General features: G+C 41.1%; 1 long non-coding RNA gene across 1 annotated transcript in view; it reads right to left on the bottom strand.

Annotated features, from left to right (window-relative positions):
• The window catches only part of LOC121815344, a 43,505-nt gene extending 27,105 nt beyond the window's left edge, over positions 1-16,400 (bottom strand). The window contains exons 1-2 of the long non-coding RNA XR_006054994.1: positions 16,209-16,400; positions 15,922-16,107 (exon numbers count right to left, since the gene is read on the bottom strand). This is a non-coding gene — a long non-coding RNA (uncharacterized LOC121815344). The remainder of the gene's footprint in view (positions 1-15,921; positions 16,108-16,208) is intronic.
• Between the last annotated feature and the right edge of the window lie 496 nt (positions 16,401-16,896).

The raw sequence follows: 16,896 nt of genomic DNA, 5'->3' as shown, positions 1-16,896 counted from the left end.
AATTGGTTAGGTTCTTGTGTTGAGTATGTCAGGGATCCGTCTGTTTGTTGTAAAATTGTAAGACGTCTTTGTAATATAAAATAAGTATTTTTGGCATTTAAAAGAACTTTGCAATTTAACAGTGATTTAAAGGCTGAAAGAATGCTGAGAGTGTGTGTTGAAATGAAAGTGTGCATGTTGTGAAATCCTTTAATCATTGGTGATTCTATAAATATATTGTTGTGAACATCGCTGAACCTGTTGGTGTGTAATGTGAAAATTTATTAGAGGTTTTAATTGTTTTTCTTTCAGTTTGAGGTCGTATACGCACTTAACAGGGTGCGGTCTACTGCCTCTTTCTGATTCTAAACAGCAGGTTTGATGAAAATAGTCTATCACAAGTATGTTTTGGGTGATTCTAAGTGTGATGAGAGGGACTTTAGCAATAGTTTGAAGGATTTCTCGGCTATGAAAATGCCCAATATGGGGCGAAGAAACCAGGACTAGGTTTTAAAGATGAAACAGGTTAACTCTATAGAGGATGTTTCCAAAGATTGACAAAATAATCTAGGACCTTCTACCAGAAAAGCTAATTGTATCTGTTTGGAGTTTACAGTGAGCACTGAGGGAAGTCAGGTTTTAAACTGGGATTGAAAGAAAATTAAACTGGGTGAAAAGGGGGTGTAGGAAGTAGATTTAGGACATTTCACAGGTGCTGTCTTAGAGTTTGATTTATTTGTTGTGGATAGAAGCAATTATGACAAAATAATAAGGAAACATTGAAAACATACAACCCGTTGAGGGGACAGATAGGGTTGGGCAATTGAAAGGTTTCGTTTTGTTTAGCATAATCACTTATGTTATACCCTAGGCCAGGGGTCGGCAACCCGCGGCTCTTTAGTCTTTATTTTGCGGCTCCGGGTGGTTTGGGAAAATAAATTAGAAGTATTTAGCTGAAGTGCTTAGGCTGCTGCCCCCGCGACCCGGCCTCGGATAAAGCGGATGAAGATGGATGGATGGATGGATGGATAGCTGAAGTGTATTTTATTTGTGTTTAGTTCTTTTTTTAACTTGTAGTTCTAAATTGGAAGATTATTGTGATTTTGAAATATATAAATTTATATCTTATTATTTTTTCATCGCTCAAAATAAGCGTCACACTCGCAGAAGCCGGTATACCCACCGAAACACTGTGCATTTATCGAGACTTTCGAGGTAGGCCTACAGGTAGGCCAATTATGGATCTTCAGATCCACATTATGTCGGCAGCTATTCACACACGGTTGCTGTACGCATACAGCCGGCTGTAGCTTTTCAGCTCACCGCCCGACACATACCAACACAACAGCATAGAGAGTACAGACTTTAAGGCGGCGAGGCGTGATTGCGGGTGTCGCTCAGGTGCGTCCAACTCCCATACAGCGGGACTGCAGACCACGCCCCGCCACACACATTAACCAGGTAAAATACACATTTAGGCAGAATTTTGCAAATATCAATTTATTTATTTTTTTTATTTATTTATTTATTTATTTTTTTTAGCAGCATAGTGCTTTTTTCCCAATTACTTTTTAAAAGTCAGGTCAAGGCTCCAAAAGCCTAAAGGCGATATAAGGGTGGCGGCTCACAAAGCATAAGCAACATACCTTAGTTGCTCTGTGGATAAAAAGCAGTTAAAAACTTTTCTTTTCAAACAAGCCTTTTGTTGATCTACGTATTTTATATTCTTTACATTATTTACATTTGATCTTTTACATTGTGTATAATGTCTATTGATTGTATTGTTTATTTTAATATTTGTGTACAGCGCTTTGTGACTGCCTGTCTGTGAAAAGCGCTTAATAAATAAACTTTACTTACTTACTTTAGTTGTTCACACAAAGCATAAAGGTAAAAAAAAAACAATATACAGTGTTATCTTCATTTTAGATGTCAAAAAGTATTTGCGGCTCCCAGTGTTTTCTTTTGCGTGGAAACCGGGTCCAAGTGGCTCTTTGGGTGTTAAAGGTTGCAGACCCCTGCCCTAGGCTTTTAACATGCAAGTAAACTTAATGGGATAAATAAGGAATTAGTTCATTTCTCAGGAGAGAAATGAAAAGGGGGGACTGTTGAGATTTAAATATATATTTTAAGGCTTATTTGCTGATTATATTGTTTTATGTATAAAAAAGGGCCAGCTTTGAGACTAGTTCACAGGCTGACAGGAAACTGCATGTTTTTTGTAGAGTATGAGCAACAGACAGAGTGAAACTAAGTTGCAAGCTGCACAGGAAGTTTTAGTGCACAGGCATATTAATAAATTAGACACAGAAAATAGGAACTGAGTAGAAGGAGTTTGTTTGTAATGAAACTGTGTGTGTCACGACGTCCATCCATCCATCTTCATCCGCTTTATCCGAGGCCGGGTCGCGGGGGCAGCAGCCTAAGCAAAGAGGCCCAGACCTCCCTCTCCCCAGCCACCTCCTCCAGCTTATCCGGGGGAATACCAAGGCGTTCCCAGGCCAGCCGAGAGATATAATCTCTCCAGCGTGTCCTGGGTCTGCCCCGGGGCCTCCTCCCGGTGGGACATGCCTGGAACACCTCACCCAGGAGGCGCCCAGGGGGCATCCTTGTCAGATGCCCGAACCACCTCAGCTGGCTCCTTTCGATGTGGAGCAGCAGCTGCTCTACTCTGAGCCCCTCCCGGATGGCCGAACTTCTCACCCTATCTCTAAGGGAGAGGCCAGCCACCCTTCGGAGGAAGCTCATTTCTGCCGCTTGTATCCGCGATCTCGTTCTTTCGGTCACTACCCACAGCTCGTGGCCATAGGTGAGGGTAGGGACGTAGATCGACCGGTAAATTGAGAGCTTCGCTTTTACACTCAGCTCCCTCTTCACCACGACGGACCGGTGCAGCGTCTGCATTACTGCAGCTGCAGCCCCAATCCGTCTGTCGATCTCCGGCTCCCTTCTCCCATCACTCGCGAACAAGACCCCGAGATACTTGAACTCCTCCACTTGGGGCAGGAACTCATCCCCGACCCGGAGTGGGCACTCCACCCTTTTCCGGCTGAGAACCATGGCCTCAGATTTGGAGGTGCTGAACCGTTCCAGTGCGAGCTGGAGGCCCTCACCCGATGAAGCCAACAGAACCACATCATCCGCAAAAATCAGAGATGAGATTCTGAGGCCACCAAAGCGAAAGCCCTCCGCCACTTGGCTGCGCCTAGAAATCCTGTCCATAAAAATTATGAACAGAACCGGAGACAAAGGGCAGCCCTGGCGGAGCCCATCACCCACCGGGAACGAGTCCGACTTATTGCCGGCAATGCGAACCAAGCTCTTGCAACGGTTGTATAGGGATCGAATGGCCCGTAGCAATGGGCCAGACACCCCATACTCCCGCAACACCTCCCACAGGACACCCCGAGGGACACGGTCGAATGCCTTCTCCAAGTCCACAAAACACATGTAGACTGGTTGGGCAAACTCCCATGCACCCTCAAGTATCCTCGAGAGGATAAAGAGCTGGTCCAGTGTTCCGCGACCAGGACGAAAACCGCATTGTTCCTCCTGTATCCGAGGTTCGACTAGCGGACGAACTCTCCTTTCCAGCACCCTGGCATAGACTTTCCCAGGGAGGCTGAGGAGTGTGATCCCCCTGTAGTTGGAACACACCCTCCGGTCCCCCTTCTTAAAGATGGGGACCACCACCCCGGTCTGCCAGTCCACAGGTACTGCCCCTGATCTCCACGCAACATTGCAGAGGCGTGTCAACCAGGACAGCCCTACAACGTCCAGAGCCTTCAGGAACTCGGGGCGGACCTCATCAACACCAGGGGCTCTGCCACCAAGGAGTTGTTTAACTGCCTCAGTGACCTCGCCCCCGGAAATTGGCGGGTCATTCCCCTCATCCCCAGACTCTGCTTCCTCCTCGGAAGACGTGTCAGTGGGATTAAGGAGGTCCTCGAAGTATTCCTTCCACCGCCTGACAATTTTCTCAGTCGACGTCAGCAGCGCTCCGCCAGCACTATACACAGTGCAGGTAGAGCACCGCTTTCCCCTCCTGAGACGCCTGACGGTTTGCCAGAATCTCTTCGAGGCAGTCCGAAAGTCTTTTTCCATGGCCTCTCCGAACTCCTCCCACACCCGAGTTTTTGCTTCAGCCACTGCCCGAGCCGCATTCCGCTTGGCCTGTCGATACCTGTCGGCTGCCTCCGGAGTCCCACAGGCTAACCAAGCCCGATAGGACTCCTTCTTCAGCCTGGTGGCTCCCTTCACCTCTGGTGTCCACCATTTGGTTCGGGGATTACCACCACGGCAGGCACCAACCACCTTGCGGCCGCAGCTCAATGCAGCAGCTTCGGCAATGGAGACGCTGAACATGGTCCATTCGGACTCAATGTCCCCAGTCTCCCTCGGAATGCTGTTGAAGCTCTGCCGGAGGTGTGCGTTGAAGATCTCGCGGACTGGGGCCTCTGCTAGACGTTCCCAGCACACCCTCACTACGCGTTTAGGTGCACCAGGTCTGTCCAGCGTCCTCCCACCGATCCAACTCACCACCAGGTGGTGATCAGTTGACAGCTCAGCCCCTCTCTTTACCCGAGTGTCCAGAACATATGGTCGCAGGTCTGGTGATACGATTACAAAATCGATCATCGACCTACGGCCTAGAGCGTCCTGGTGCCACGTGCACTTATGGACACTCTTATGTTCGAAAGCGTATGGCACGGATAAAGCCATAAAAGCCCCTCGGTTCAGATGGAGGTCCTCCCATCACCCCAGTTCCTCTCCACGTGAGCATTAGTCCCACAGGAAACAGAGTCTCCGGTAACCTCACACCCCCAGACTCTAAGAAGGCTGGGTACTCTGAACTGCCACTCGGCGCATAAGCGCAGATGACAGTCAGGACCCGTTCCCCGACCCTAAGGCGCAGGGAACAAACCCTCTCGTCCACCGGGAAAAACCCCAACGTACCGGCAGCAAGCCGAGGGGATATTAGGATACCCACCCCAGCCCGCCGCCTCTCACCAGGGGCAACTCCAGACTGAGACAGAGTCCAGCCCCTCTCCAGGAGACTGGTTCCAGAGCCCAAGCCATGTGTAGAGGTGAGCCCGACTATATCTAGCCGGTACCTCTCAACCTCACGCACTAACTCAGGCTCCTTCCCCACCAGAGAGGTGACATTCCATGTCCCTATTGCCAGTCTTGGCAGCCGGGGGTCAGTCCGCCAGGGCCTCCGCTCCTGGCCGCCACCCGGCACACAATGCACCGACCCCTATGGCGCCTCCTGCGGGTGGTGGGCCTGCGGGAGGATGGCCCATGTCTCCTCTTCGGGCTGTGCCCGGCCGGGCCCCATGGACTAAGGCCCGGCCACCAGACTCGCCCTCGACCCTCCCGGGCCTGGCTCCAGGGCGGGGCCCCGGTAACCCTATCCCGGGCAGGGTAAACTGTTCCCTCGATATTCTTTTCATAAGGGTCTTCTGAATCGCTCTTTGTCTGGTCCCTCACCCAGGACCAATTTGCCATGGGAGACCCTACCAGGGGGCAAAAGCCCCCAGACAACATAGCCCCTGGGATCCCTGGGACACACAAACCCCTCCACCACGATAAGGTAGCGATTCAAGGAGGAGTGTCACGACGTGACACACACAATATAAATGTTTTGACCACTATGAGTCGGGTTTTCTCTGTTCTATCATGGGGATAAAAGAATCGGGTTTTAATACTTTCCTCCAGCCATATCTAGGTTGTTTTACATGACATCTTCCTTCATTTCCTACTGATGCTGGTTCTTATTAAAAAGTCTTTTATTAGCAAACTATGCAATGGCTTTGTTTGCAACATAAGCAATGCACTATTAAGGCTAGCAATGACTTTTGTTGACCAATAAAAAGTTTAAATAAAAAGCTTTAATCACAATTAAAAGTCTTACTGGAGATTTGATCAATACCTCTAACTTACCATCAACTCAACTTGTAATGCTCTTTTGTTTTGTGTTGACAACAAAATGCAAATACTGGGTTAAGATTTTAAGATTTCAGTTTTAATCTGTTTTGATCTTTCAGGATTTGTTCATGAATGCAGATAAAAGTCAAATCACTCCAAGCCAATTGCTGTCCAATGATTTGCCAACCCCATTTTATTATGTACATCAAATCTTAACCTGGTTCCTTTACTGAACCAATTTAAGAGATTTTCTCTCACATAGGCAAGCATACACTTGGTAGGCTACACCTTGGTCATCTGCAAATCAAATATTTAAGCTGTATAATAGTGCTTCTGAACACATTATTCTTCATTGGAAACTAGTGCATTTGTTACCAAGCCCATCTGTTCTCTATCTACCAGGACTGTCACCAAAGCTTTCCTCCCAGGAAAACAAAACAGCAGTTTGACACCTCAATGCCGTGTGTCTACTTATTTATTCTGTGAACACGGCCTGTGAGTGTCTTGTGCAATTGAGCAATCCCCGTTTGTGAGTAATGCATTTGGAGAGGGGCAGAATGAGAAAGAAGAGTAACCTTATTTGAGGCTATATCAACAGCATAACCTCTGTGCTAACCCAGTTCGAAGTCCCTGTGGAAAAAACAAGATACAAGAGACTGATTCATTAAAATACGTGGATAGGATTTAAGAAGAGTACGGAACCCATGCAGAAAATGAAAAAAGAAAAGAATTTCATCCAATAATAAACTGTTTTCATGCTAAAGGTATGATGAAGAGAGGAGAAGAGAAGAGAAGAGAAGAGAACCCAGTTAGGTTTGTGATGCTGTGTTAAAACTATGTCTGCTCCCTAGGTATATAGATTAACCTATTTGAAGCTTTTCCTGATGAGTTAATTAGACATGATTGGAAAAGGCTTCTGAGTCCTGCCACTGCAGATTTTTAATGATATGATGAAGATCATCGGCTGCAGCCTTAGAATAGGGTGTGTGAGCAGAGGAGTGATCTATAATTATATTATTTGGCTGAGCCCAAGTTCTAAAGTACCCTCGGCTCAAAGCAAACCAAAGCTTTTGACTGCTGTGAAAGATAATCTGCTGTTTGGGCAGTGATTTCATCAAGACGGCAGTATGCTTTTTGCATTGTTTTCTCCTCATCGTGCTTTCGTAGTCTGGTCTTGGCAGCTGAAAACTGTCCACATTTTAATGGTATATAATGATGCTTTTAGTCTACATCTTTCCTTGAAACCTTCATAAAATCCATCAGAGGGTAACCATTTCAGTTGGCTCCAGTCTACTTTTAAAAAGCCAAGAAAGAGGGAGAATGAGAGAGAGATGTAGAGGATGAGAGGGGACACTTGAGAGATTGTAAGAATCTGCCAATCTTATGAAGCTGTACTTTTTAAAGCCTAAGAGTGGAACAGATGCAAGGATGACACAAGCTGATGATGCATCTCTGCCATCATGTGCTTTTTTCCCTTCACCGTCGCAACATCATACACCACACACTCTCACAGTATGACATACCTTAATGGCGTACAGCGTGACACAGATTGAGACCTAGATTTTATTAGACCCGTCTCACACAGTGTGACATGCCGTCAACCTTCACTTACTTGAAGCACAGAGTTTGATGTCAGCTCTGGTCCCTTATATTATGAACACATAATGTGATCTACGTCTATCTAAATTTTTATAATTATATTCTATGTGGCTTTAAGCACAAGTAAATACTGTGAGATGTAGCAGAAAAATCTTTTAACAACTTTATTGATTCATTTTTATTATTGTTAACTTGATTAATTCTTTATTTGTGCGGGACAAGTGCAGCAAAAAAAAAAAATGATGCCAAAGGCGTAGCTCTACTCTATGTGTACATAGTCACAGCTTATTTCCAATGATAAATAGTTGGTGACAATTGATACATTTTGCTGTCAATTTGATGGTAGCAACATGTCTCAAAGAAGTTGGGAGAGAGCTATGTTTACCACTGTTTAACATCCCCTCTTCTTTTAACAATAGTTTGGCAATGGAGGAGACCAGCTGCTAGACTTTTAGGAGAGGAATGTTGAAATTTCAAATGGTGAGAGGTGAGGACTTCAAACAGGCCATTTCAACACCTGGACTGATGTAAAATCTGCAATATGCAGCATGCATATTTTAGCACTGTCTTGCTAAAATATGCAAGGCCTTTCCCCAGTTCCTGTATATACTTTTCAACACCAATGGTGCCTTTCTAAATGTGCAAGCTACCATTTCCATAGCTACCCTAAGGGATGCAGGCTTCTGAAATGAGATGTCCCTCACCTCTTTAGTCCAGAGGATGTTGCATCCATGTTTCCAAGAAAGAATTTAAAATTTTGATTTATCTCACCACAGAACAGTTTTCCACTTTGCCTCAGTCCATTTTAAATGAGCTTTGGCCTAGGGAAGATGGTAGTATTTCTGGACCATGTTCACATATGACTTCTGCTTTGCATTCTCGAGCTTCAACCTACATTTGTGAATGGCACAGCAAACTGTGCAGTGAATTCCAAGACAAAATCTTGCCTTTTCATGCCTTTTTAATGCAGTACTTCCTGGGGGCCCAAAGATGACAGGTATCCATTATTGATTTTTAAGGACAGAGATTTCTCCATAGTCCCCAAATCTTTTTAATTATATTATTTACTGTAGATAACGAGATATTAAACAGTTTTTGGATTTTTACACTGAGAACAATTTCATTATTCTGAAATTGTTTCACAATTTATAGTTCTGCCGATCTTTACCTTTGCCTCTGCAAGAAGTTCTTTTCATACTAAATGATGTTACCAACCTGTTACCAATAAACTGAATTAGCTGCAAAATTTCCTCTGTTTATTTTTTACTACTCTTACTTTTCCAGCCATTTATTGCCCCCAAATTATTTTTATAAATGTGTTGCTGTGATCAATTCCAAATAAGCTATTTTTTAAATGGTACATTTTCTCAGTTTAAACATTTGATCATATCAAATGTTTAAAAAGTGGGGCAGTTTTGGGCTTAATGCAATTTAACTGTGACATTGATTTGACTTAGATAGTAATTAAATGGAGCGAAGACCATTATTATCCTTCTCTGACCTTCAGTGATGATTATGTGTACTTTTGTCAGCAGTTACACAAAACATTGATTAGTAACTAGACAAACAGAGTGGAAACAAATGGACTGACACAGGCTGTGTTATCTCATTGGATGGTCTAAGCAGCTATGTGATTTCTATTGGAGAAATAATTAGAGACAAACCGCAATACCAGACAACCCTTGATGATTTGCCAAACAAAGATTAACACTAAAGTGAGAGTCGATTGATTTCCAGTAATATATATAAATACAGTAAGAGTGCAGTACCCTGCAAAGTTTAAGACCATCTTTGCTTTTATACTCAGTAGGGCTTTTTTTACACAGTTAATTCATTTAACTGTGTAAATAAAGGAATTAAGCATGTGTGATAAAGTTAAGTGGTTTACAGTGATTGGATAGAGTAAGTGTACACATGTGTATGGCAGAGAGAAAGAAATACAGTTACTGTAAGTAGTTTAAGATGATGGGATTATCTGTGTGAATTTATCCGCATGCATGAATGTGTGTATGTGCATGTGCATGTGTCTGTGTCTGTAGGTGTGTGTGTAAACATCTATGCTTTCAACATCAACAATGTAGTTTCAGAACCTGGAGAACTTTCACTTTACCCCCCACCATCACCTGAAATTAGCCTGATGCAAAGGGATGTGTTTCATATAGGCACATAAACTGAAGTTCACCAGAGGCCATTAGCTTGAAGGTGGTGTTTGAACTGAACACAGATCCTACAGTTTTTTAGCCTCATTAAGCACTAAATTTGCAGACACAGACAGATTTCTACCAGCACACTGCCTTAAGAAATCTTTGATGATGATGTTTTGCGGTTTAAAATTTGTTCATCTTAAAACCTTGAATTATTTGTTGGTAAACAGAAATATTCCACTCAGAGGATGGATAGGAAATCATCAGTCAACTACTAGGTGATCAAATTCATTAAAAAGTGTTGACTGAAAGAGGAGCTTTTTGTGTTTTAAAGAATGAGGCTCATTTTACTTTATTTCTAGTCATTTCCGAGCACAGCAGCAGGGAACCAGGTGAGACAAAAAAAGATGAAACTCGGGCTTTTTCATGAAAACAGAGTACTCTAAACCACAAAGCTTGGAAGAACAATTCCAAATGGGGTTTGCTTCCAAAATGCTCCGGTGGAAACATTAATTAGCAGGGAGATGCAAATGAACATTAAAAAGGTGGATCTTATGCAACCTCAAATCAGAATATGCAGCCTGTTAAAGACTGAGTTCCTGTGTCTAATATTTACTTATAATAATATCTGTTATTAACCTCTGTCTCTCTTCCACAGCATGTCTTTTATCCTGTCTTCCTTCTCTCACCCCAACCGGTCGCAGCAGATGGCCGCCCCTCCCTGAGCCTGGTTCTGCCGGAGGTTTCTTCCTGTTAAAAGGGAGTTTTTCCTTCCCACTGTCGCCAAAGTGCTTGCTCATAGGGGGTCATATGATTGTTGTGTTTTTCTCTGTATCTATGAAGCGCCTTGAGGCGACTTATGTTGTGATTTGGCGCTATATAAATAAAATTGAATTGAATTGAATTACTTTAGGTTAGTAGAGCTTATGAGTATTTTATTTTCCTTTTCTATACACTCCTGATGAAAGAGAAAGCCATTGAAAACCTAAAAAAAAGTGCCACTTGTGCAAAATTAATAATCAAGTCTAAACACTAATAAAATACTATACTGTGTTTTGAAAAAAAAAAGTTAAAAAAAATACAGTTACCCAAATTTTTGGTCATAAAGCACAACTAAAAACTATAAAATAATACTATAAAAATACCGGCAACCATCAGAACTACCTCTTAGCTCCCTAGTAGAGACACCTATAGTATCAATTTCAAAATCTTACCTCGTCTTGTCCTCAAGTTATCACATTCACAAAGTTTTCAGAAAACGTCCTCTGAACTCATCTAAGATTTTTAGTAGATGCACCCATGGTATCAATTTGAAGCTCCTACTTCTCCTCCTATGTCTCCTCACATTCATAAACATGGGTGCCCACGTGGCCCGCCAGCCCTGACAACAATACCCCATCAGCCTTCTATGCCTGACGGGTAATAAAAAACAAAACTTAAAAAAATCTTACTATAAATCCATCAACTATTGTTTGTAAGTGAATCCCTTTTATTATGTACTTAACACATTAACAGTACTTTTAGCAATGACACTGTCGGTGCTGATGTGGCTGGCTGGTCACAGACCCTGAGATGGCATTCAGCAGAAGGGATTTACATTTCAAATCTGTTCTTGTTATTCTGAGAATGTAGTGATGAGGAGGGAGAGAGGGCAAGTGTGTGTGTTAACACATGGTTTAAAGGTAACAATCCTATTAGCAACCTCCTTGCTGTACACTTAAGTTTACCAGCTTAAGTGTACAGATCTCATGATCCTTGGGTAAAAACTGCACTTGTATCTTTACTTAGTTTGTAAGCGCTGCAGGCTTGATCTCATTTGTAAACAGTCTGTGACTGCATTAACTAGTAGTAACTAGTCCAATAACTTGGCATAACTACTACTATAACTTGACCATTAGTGAAGCCTTTTTTGTATGGTGCACTCCATTACTCTGGTTCTAAAGTCTGTACATAATAACAACAAACCAGTGTTTGCTCTGACTGAATACATTTTCTCTGGATAGTTTGTGATGAAACACTGCAAATGGTAAAGTAACAAGTGACACATCAAATAACAATTATTTTCATTACGTGGCACTTTATTGGATCTCCAAGGTCACTGGGGCTTTTTCATGTTTTGTGGTGTGACATGTTTACATGTAGACCCTTTCAAATTTTATTACCACTGACACATTAAAAGCTTTGCATTGTAATAGTGGTTATTTTATTCACTTGTCAAAGGTTGTATTAACTGCATGATAGGCTTTGTGTAGATAAAGTATTGTAGCATGTACAGAACTACTCAAGATTAAAAGAACTACTCACAGCTTTCATTTGAAGTAAATAATTTTAAAATACAAAGTCTGCTAGTCTGTTGCACCACATGACAGATGAAAAATGTACCTCAAATGCAAAAATGCAATTACCAAGTACCGTGTTTTCATAGTATATGGACTTATCCCAATTCTAGGGATACATTTACTGTGCTTGCATATAAAAAAATCTTTAAATATTAAATATAACTAAATATTTATAAGTCTGCTATGTACATCGGTTGTTTAGGTCTTGTTTTTTTGTGTAGCTATTTTGCTGATTGATACAGTTCTGTAAGCTTTTTTTAAACTGCACAGCCAATGATAGCACTTTAAACTTCTGCAAGCTTTCAAAGAATCTGAGGCAACAGATAGAAAGGAAAACCTTTTTACTGGTTACTCAGCTACAAACACTGCAATACTGTTAGACTTAAAAGTCAGTGAAATTCAACATCACTGTTACTAAATGATACAAAAAATTAAAAGTTTAATTAAGACATCCAAAGTGAACTACGTGTTTTTATACTTTTTGTGTGCCTTTGAAGAAATACAATATAAAATTACACATGTCAAACATTTTTAACATATGGTTTCTATTAGTGTCCAATGACCCTCCAAACGACCTCAGACTCTACTGTGCCCAGTTACTGGTATTCACTGGTGTGTGGCCAAGGATACTGTCCAGTAAACTTCTTTTAGTTCTTTTTGATATTTGTTATTGTGTGTGTACACTTCATGCAGTTGAGAGCTAACTAATGCCATTTTTTTTTTTTTTTGCCCTGGGCTTTATTTTGCCTTGTTTTGTTCCATTTTTACACCAATCAGTTCTTCATTCTGCTAATGTAAAAGTATTTCTATAATGTTATATGTTATAAGTAATGTGTTACTGTGTACGAGGTTGTGATGGGATGAGGTTGTGGCTCAGCTGCAGCAGGAAAGGTGGAGTGAAGGTTTCATGGGGCAGTGCCAGGGAGATGCTGGCTGGCACAGCTGGTGAATATTTTCTAATTCTGCCTCTCTTATTTATGCAGTACTGTGTGTGGGGACCAAGGAAGAGCAGAATGGTGAACAGCTGGCAACACTGCTGGAGTTACACTGGGTAACGTCTGAAAAGTCCCATTGTACAGTGAGAAAAGTATTAAAAGAGTGAGTGGGTGTTGGGACACTCCTGTGGACCAAATGTGCAAGTTTTGTATTTTTAATACTATTGTTTTACCAATTACTGTAAATTACCCCACAAAGGGGTTTCTAAGAACTTTTAGAATTCCTAGTTTCTACATTAACAAGCAGAGACTTCTTCAAAGATGTTTAAAATTATGAAAGACTTCATACGTGTCTTTTAAAACAAGGGAAAAAATGGGAATTTAACAATCATGCCCAATGCACAGGAGCCACATGGTGTGTGGTAACTCATACATTCATTATTAAAAACACCAATTTAAAACAAAAACAAAAAAAGCTTAAAAATTGTATCCTAAAAGAATATATAAGATGCAAGCGGGGGGTTTAGATTTATCTCGTAATATAGGAAAAAAGTTAATAAAAAAGTGGTGTCGGCAGGGTGTGGCTGAGGTTTTATGTTTCTCTGTAGTAGTGTAGTGTTCAGATACCAATGCCACTGTTAGCTTTGGGTTTTAATGCTCTGAGTGACTATCTCCGGACACCTCTGTTTAACAGTTAATTGGTTACACAATAAGAGGCCAGCCTGTAACTTTTTCACCTCTCACCACAGATTGAAAGGCTACATCCCAGCTTATACTTAAGCCCTATGTGTTCTTAGAAGACAAAGTCTTGTTGTGCTCCAATGGGCACAGTGTTTGCTGCTAAAAAAAGAACAGCATTAGAGATTTTTTTTTTTCTTTCTGCTTGAAATCTATTATTATACATATTTTTATGTTGGAAATGTGAATGAAAATTTCTGTTCACTGCTATCAATTGTTATTACTATAATTATCCATATTATTATTAGTAGTAGTAGCAGTATATTCAGGTTATTCAAGTTTAAAACTACCAGTCCTGTAGACACTTCCACATAAGAAGTTGGGCAAAATAAATAAATAAGTACCAAAATAAGACAGAATAATATAAAATTTCATCTTAAGATTTTAACATGACCCGGAATGGCTTTATGCCAACATTGCATTAAGTCAAAACTTAGTAAGTTGCACCTGTAAGTAGGGTTGTCATGATACTGAAATTTCAAACATAATACTGACACCAAGGAAAATACCCGTTACTCAATGCCATTTTTGATGCCACAGGGAAAAGAAATTACAAACAATAAAGAGGCATTAAAAAAGAAAAGAAAAACACCAGAGCAATACAAAAAATAATATAAATTTATATCATATAATTAAAAACTAATAGGACAAATATTTTACGTTTCTCGTAGGTAGCAAAAAAAAAAAAACTCACACCAGGCAGTGTTTGGTTTCTTTGTAACAACAATGATTTAAGACGTCTGAGGTAGAGCAGTGCTTTAGTGATTTGGCTCCATGTTTTCAGTGCTGATCAAACAGAGTCTGTAGTGCACATTTCCACTGTTTCTGTCTAGCTGCTGCTAAACTTTTCTTACTTTAACAGAAAGCTAATTTGTCTATTAGACAACTGATTATAGTTGTCTGAATGATGGCACTGTTGGTACTTTTACAAATGACTATTAATTCAATACAATTTTTTTGTATCAGAGTATCAATTTTTTTTTGACAAATCTAGTTGCAGGACACTTTTTTTTAAACTATACTATAAAACAAACAAAGCAATAGAGCTGTCAAATTTTCAGATTCAGCTCTACAATATGAAACATTTGAAAAGCTTATTTTAGGCTCCAGACAATCAGTTACAGACATTTCCTTCCATTTTCTCAGTTTCATATACTGAACATATAAAAAGGTAATCATAAAAGCACATTAATCAATAATCCTTAACTGCAGTCATGTTCAAATAAAACTGAATAAAAAACCTCCACAAACTCACGTGTTTCTTTGTAAACTACTGGTGCAACTTTCTTACACAACCAACCAGCTTCAGCTATTACATACCAAAGCCACATGATATCTGACAGAGAATCTCCTGTTTCAATCTTCACTTCCTTTTCTGAGCAGGTAAAACTGTCTGTCATCTACTCTATCCTTCGCAGCGCTCCGACTGCGGTCGTCTCTTAGCAACGCCACCGGGCAAATCAATGAAGGGGAAAAGAGAGAGCCATAGAGATGAATGAGGGGTTGAGAGGACAGAAGGGGGGGGTGGAGAAATGTGGACAAGGGCAAAAGGGGGTGTCAAGTGCATAAAGAAACGGAGAAGAGGAGGTGGAGTGGACATGTAGGGAAGGAGGAGATGTAGGTGGACTGGAGGAAAATAAAGGGAAGGGAAAGAGAAAGGGAAGATAGGATGAAGATAGAGGAAAAGATGCTTAAATGTCAAGCTGTACTGAAAGTCACTCTATTAAATGTCATTGTGTATCACAAAGTAGAGCAAATGTTGAACAATACTAACATGCGTTGGCTACACCCTGAGTGTATTTCTTGGAAAATTCAGAGTGCAGTTATAAAAAAATATATATAAAAAAAAGGTTGCCTGCCCTGGGTATTTCCTGAATATGATCTTCATGATATAATGTAGCATATCTGACTGCAACTTTTCTCCTGGTATTGTAATAAAGTTCAACTCAAAGGAAATCAAAGCTTGAGTCAGCCAAAGTGTACGCCTATTGTTTTACTCAACTGATTCCCATTAGGCCGGTAAAAACAAACAAACAAACAAACAAACAAACAAACAAAAAACCAACAACAAAAGATGAAACCCTGTCAGGCAGGTCAGCAGCTACAATGAATCTCCTGCCGGGCACAGAGAGATGCAAATAGCCGATGGCCTCCGACATCAGCATCTGACACTCGATGGGAATGATGCCACAGCAAAATGAATGTTTAATCAATCTGTGATCATGTAGCTGAATGCAAATGTTGTTTTCCGAGGCTCACCTTGTTGTGCCAGTTGTTTATCTTGGTGAAATCAACAATCGGTCCTTTTCAGGCTTTCTCGCTGCTCCTGCTTTCCGTTATTTCTTGTCGCTCGTAGCATGCAGTCACGTTGTCTGAATCTAAATGTGTCCCTCACACACTCTCTGGCTAAAAGCCAAAACAAGCAACTGAATTAGACAGAGAAGGCTGAAACAAAGAAAAAAAGAAAGAAAAAGATTAGCGGTTTATGCTTAGCTTTGCAGAAGCAACCAGATGTTGACACAGTCTTTGGTTTGGGTGGCTAATACCTGCTAACCACCTCGCTGAATAAAAATGAGTGATGACACAGTGTCCAATACGAAGAAGAGACGGCGGACCGCTCTCCAGGACGGCCCTCAACGACGGAGGCAGGAGGAGCAGGAGGCGGTGTCGGGTTCTGTCTTCCTGGGAGGGACGGTCCCGTAGACCCCGGCGGCAACCGCTGTTACGCTAACCAGCATAAATCTACAACTTCCTGTTCCATCTTTTCACAATTAAACACTGCGTTGGATTTTAAGGGATTATTTGGGGGATTACGGGGACTAGCTGACTTTAAGTAAAACATACATGAAAACAAATTAAAATAAAAGGTATGGAAACGTTTCTTTTAGGTTTAAGACTAGATAAAGGGTTTAGTGAGTTCCCAGGGAAGCAAAATATTTAAAAGCTGTATTATTTTTCATGAACTTCACTTTATTTATTTTTTGATTTTGTTTTGCTTTTTATGCATTTTATTTCGACTCATAAATTAAGATCAAAAACATGAAAGCTTGCTTCCGCCATTGATAAAAACCTTTTTAAAAATACATTATTTATTTGTGTCTATAACTCAAATTTTCATGTTATTATCTCAAAAGTTGGGCTTTTCTCCATTTCATTTTAAGTAAGTTAGACAAAACTTTGGATGGGTGGTTAAGAAAAGAAGAAGCTGTTTTTATTTGATTTGATTTTTTCAGA

Source organism: Haplochromis burtoni, unplaced genomic scaffold, assembly GCF_018398535.1.
Source record: "Haplochromis burtoni strain Fernald_Lab_line unplaced genomic scaffold, NCSU_Asbu1 Contig_188, whole genome shotgun sequence".
Taxonomy (NCBI): domain Eukaryota; kingdom Metazoa; phylum Chordata; class Actinopteri; order Cichliformes; family Cichlidae; genus Haplochromis; species Haplochromis burtoni.
This window is presented reverse-complemented; position numbering and strand designations above follow the sequence as displayed.